General features: G+C 38.6%; 1 pseudogene; it reads left to right on the plus strand.

Annotated features, from left to right (window-relative positions):
• The first annotated feature begins 687 nt into the window (after positions 1 to 687).
• Positions 688 to 1,183, plus strand: LOC128114979 (cofilin-1-like; annotated as a pseudogene).
• The last annotated feature ends 3,456 nt before the right edge of the window (positions 1,184 to 4,639 follow it).

A 4,639-nucleotide genomic window follows, 5' to 3' on the forward strand; every position in this document is an offset into this window, starting at 1 on the left:
TTTCTTTTTTTTTTTAAATGAAAGGTCAGTGTGTATGTGGTTGCATCCAAGTTGTGACATAGACCTGATGAGGACAACTTGAAAGGCATCTGCAATTAAAGTCTATGCAAATGAATACGTAGTTTCATTTGTCAGCATCATTTAGGGTCCACTGTGCTCAGGACTATCATATAATGGAGTATTTTAGTTTATTTAATATTTAAACACTTTTTGTAATTACTCAAGAAATGCATTTTCATTGAGGAAAATTTATAGAGTACAGAGTGCTAAACATTTTAAAGAAAATTTATTGAATGAAATCACAGTGTGACAGATTATCTAATATAATGTCATAAAAATTCACAGGTCTTTTAATATTTTAGGGAAGGTAAGAATGTTGAGATTTTATTTTTTAATTCAGACTCACAGTGCTAATACTTGGTATGGCATAGTGAGGATTTGAGGTTAATTTTGTGTCGTTGTCAAGTTTGTGGTTTTAACTTTTTAATTGAAAAATTAGAAGCACAAACATCAAGAAAAGCTTACTAATGATTCAGCCGTATAGAGTCAAACACTCCTCATTTTTGACATAAGTTTTTCTAGTATTTTAAGCCACATTTTAAAAAGTTTGGGAGTTGGATCCTGCCAGCAGCTGTGGCAGCTCAGTACTTCCCTCACTGTTTCTGTCTCACTTTCACTTCTAGAAACATGGTCTCTGGTGTCACTGTGTCTGGCATTATCTTCAAGATGTTCAGTGTCATGAAGGTGTTCAAGTTCTCTATGAAAGAAAAGTGAAGAAACCAAAGAAGGTAGTGCTCTTCTGCCTGAGTGAGGACAAGAAGAACAGCATCCTGGAGAAGGGCAAGGAGACCATGGTAGGAGACATGGGGCAAACTGTGAACAACCCTCCACCACCTTTGTCAAGATGCTGACAGACAGGAACTGCTGCTATGCTCTCCACTATACAACCTATGAGGCCAGGAAGAGCAAGAAGGACCTGGGGTTCATCTTCTGGGCTGCTGAGAGTGAACCCCTTAGGAGCAAAATTATTTATGCAAGCTCCAAGAATGCTATTAAGAAGAAACTGACAGTGATCAAGTATGAATTATAAGCAAACTGCCATGAAGAGGTCAAGGACCGCAGCACCATGGCAGAAATACTAGGTGGCAGTACTGTTATCTCATTGGAGGACAAACTGTTGTGAACCACCTCCAGCTTGGAGCATCTAGCAGCCCCAGATCTGTTCTTTGGTGTCACAGGCTGCCCACTTCCTGCTAGAACAGAGGGGCTGAGGGGATCTCAGCATAGGTAGGGCTTTCAATTCACCCTAGTGGCCAAATGTCTCCCCAATTCCTCAGATCATCACCCTCCCTCCATCCCTGCCAGCTCTGGACTACCAAAATTTTGGTCTTCTGATTCCTCTTCACTTGAAGAAAACCAAGTGCCCCTTTGTGGCACCCAGTTTGGAAAAGCCTTATCCCATGCTGCCAACCTCTAACCACAATAGTGACTCTGAGATTGTCTGTTTAGTTCTCTGTGTAAATGACTTTCCTTGCTCCAACTGATTGCTCTCTTTTGTACTTTGATCTTAACCACTCATAGAAGCAGAACCAATAAGGAACCTTCAACTAAATAAGAGAAATGATACCTTTAGAAAGGCTAATTAACAACAAAAATGTTTGGCAGACAATAGACTTCAAAGGAAATTTCTTACCTAATGCTTTTTTAATGACATGATTCAGGGAGATGAGTAGAAGTACCCCCGATGGTTGATTTTTTTTTATACAATTAAATAAGAGATTTCATAAAAATACATAACTAATGTAAAAAGTTACAAATTCTACCATTCAACTGTAGATGAAATTCTAAATGGTCCTATTAAATAAGAAACACAGAGCCAAATACAGAGTTAAAAGCCCAAGAGATCAGAGCATTAGTGAATAGCCTTTAGCTTACCAGCCACTGCCGTCCTTCCCCTGAGAAAGAGACCTTCTTCCTGTGTTCTGTCTTTTTTATTGCCTTTCTGTTCTGCCTTCTCATTGGCTCTAAATCCAACCACATAACTTCCTCATCACTACCTGTCTACACAGACCTCCAGGTCTCTATGGTTGGTACTGGGATTAAAGGCATGTGTCACTGTGCTTGGCTGTGTCCTTGAACACACAGAGACTCTGCCTGCCACGCGATTGGATTAAGGGTGTGTGCTACCACTGCCAGACTTCTGCTAAATGGCTTGCTTTTAGCTCTGATCCCAGGCAACTATATTTATTAACATACAAATAAAATCACATTTCAGCACAAATAAAATATCATCATATTCAACCATAACTGCTATTTTGCATTTGTACAGGGTGACTAGCATTTCAGTTGTGTGCATTAATATGTTTACAATCAGTGTCCTACTGATCTTATGAGCATTTCTGTATGTTTTTTTTTAGTGACAGTGTAACATTAAATATATACTACTTTTTGTATAGTTTTCAGCTTTTCTGTATCATAAATGATACTGTAGTGGGTATCTTTTAACACTCACACTTATTAAGGCTCTAAAATTTCATTTGTTACAAAGCAATCATGCTGTAAAGCAAAAGATAGCCTGCTGCAATCCACAATCCCAGGGAAACTAGATAACAAGGAGGACGCTAAGAGGGACAAGCATGAATCTCCCTGTGAGGGGGTAATAGATAAGCTCTCCTGGCTAAACTGGGAGAAGGGAAGAAGGGATAGAGTGGGAGACTGAACATGAGGGAATGGGATATTTGAGTAGGGAGAGAAACAGAGAGGGAGAGCAGTGAAAGAGAGATATCTTGATAGAGGGGGCCTTTAGTCATTATGGGGTTAGGGAGAAACCTGGTGCCAGTGAAACTCCCAGAAATCCACAAGGATGACCACAGCTAAGACTCCTAGTAATAGTGGAGGGGGTGACTGAACTGGTCTTCCCCTGTAATCAGATTGGTGAATACCCTAACTGTCATCACAGAGCCTTCATCCAGTGACTGATGGAAGCAGATACAGAGATCCACAGCTTGGCTCTGGGCCGAGCACCTGGAGTCCAGTCAAAGAGAGGAAGGAAGGATTGTATGAGCAGGGCAGGTGGTCAAGATCATAATGGGGAAACCCACAGAGAGAGCTGACCCGATCTAGTGGGAATTTATGGACTCTGTACTGACAGCTGGGGAACCTGCAGGGGTTAGGCCTTCTGAAAGTGGATGACAGTTGTGTGGCTTTGTCTGTTTGTGGGGCCATGGGACCAGGATTTATCCCTGGTGCACCAGGTGGCTCTTTGGAGACCATTCCTTATGGTAGGATACCTTGCTCAGCCTTGATGCAGGTGGGCAGGGGCTTGGGCTTGTCTCAGTTTGATGTGCCAGACTTTGTTGACTCCCTGTGGGAGGCCTTACATTTTCTGAGGAATGAATGGGGGATAGGGAGGAAGATTGTGGGGGAGTTGGAGGAGAGGAGGTAGGGGAAACTGTGGATGATAAATAAAGTAAAAAAAATAAAATTAAGAAGCAATAATGCAATTCTGAATGACAAAACATAAAAAAATATTTCGAGCAATGATATTGATGCTTTATCTACTGAGATTGAACTGACTATAGTAAGGGGTTGATCACTGCAAATTGCCTTCCACATGTGGAAATTAACGTCCTTATTGTTACCAAAAAGAACTTACTTGTAAAACACTAATTTGATGCAACTGTTGCCAGGTAATCTGTAAAAACTTTACAAAATAAATGTTCAAAACATCCACGAGACCAAAACAACCCCCATTATCTGCAAAACTATGCAATTATTTTAAACACCTTTTAGAAACAGAAAATTAAGCTGTGTGGAACAATGTACACATCTATTCACCAAAATTTCCAAGTTTGTTTCTTGGTTAATTGTGTCCACAACACTGGACTCTACCTAAAACAATGTGAATGAAAAGATGTGAATGAAAGTGGTTTGTACTGCATCCAGGCCTTATTAATATGCTCTCTTTCCACAGGGTTGATAAAGATTATCACAATAATTTAGAAAACTGTGAATTGAATCTGGAAGTTCTAAATAAAATGGATTTAGCCTTATAAATAATCACTTGAGGGATATCATTCATATTGCATGTCTGAGCAATAGTAAAGAAACTTGTATCATGTTTAAGCCATTAAATAATTTAGAATTTATATGTTACAATATATGGTGTTGTCTTAAACAATAAATGCCCTTAAATGAAATAAAAAATCAAAAATTTAAAAATCTACCTTAAATGATGATAAAACACTCAAATTAAGAAAAATTTTAGATGATAGTATCACTGGATATAATTACTTAATTCTAAAACCAAAGATGGTGAGGAACTAGGAGGGTTATGAGAGAGCAAATTCTTAAGATAACTTCAAATTTGGAAAATTTAATAACTAGATCAAAACACCTGAACCATATTTAAAGTTCATATTAAATATAATTAAAGGAAAATACAAAGAAAGACAAAGTCAAGGAACAGATGATAAGTGAGACACATGTACGGAAATTGGAATAATGACACAGATGATTAATAATCCAATAAATATGTCATTTTAGTGTTGATTTTTTTCATAGCTGGGAATTTCTATGAAGGTTTCTTATCATCTGCCTCCTTTGTGGAAAGGCAGCCAGAAATCTTTCACCACAACAT

This window comes from Peromyscus californicus, unplaced genomic scaffold (genome assembly GCF_007827085.1).
Source record: "Peromyscus californicus insignis strain IS unplaced genomic scaffold, ASM782708v3 Scaffold_10__1_contigs__length_136768540, whole genome shotgun sequence".
NCBI lineage: Eukaryota > Metazoa > Chordata > Mammalia > Rodentia > Cricetidae > Peromyscus > Peromyscus californicus.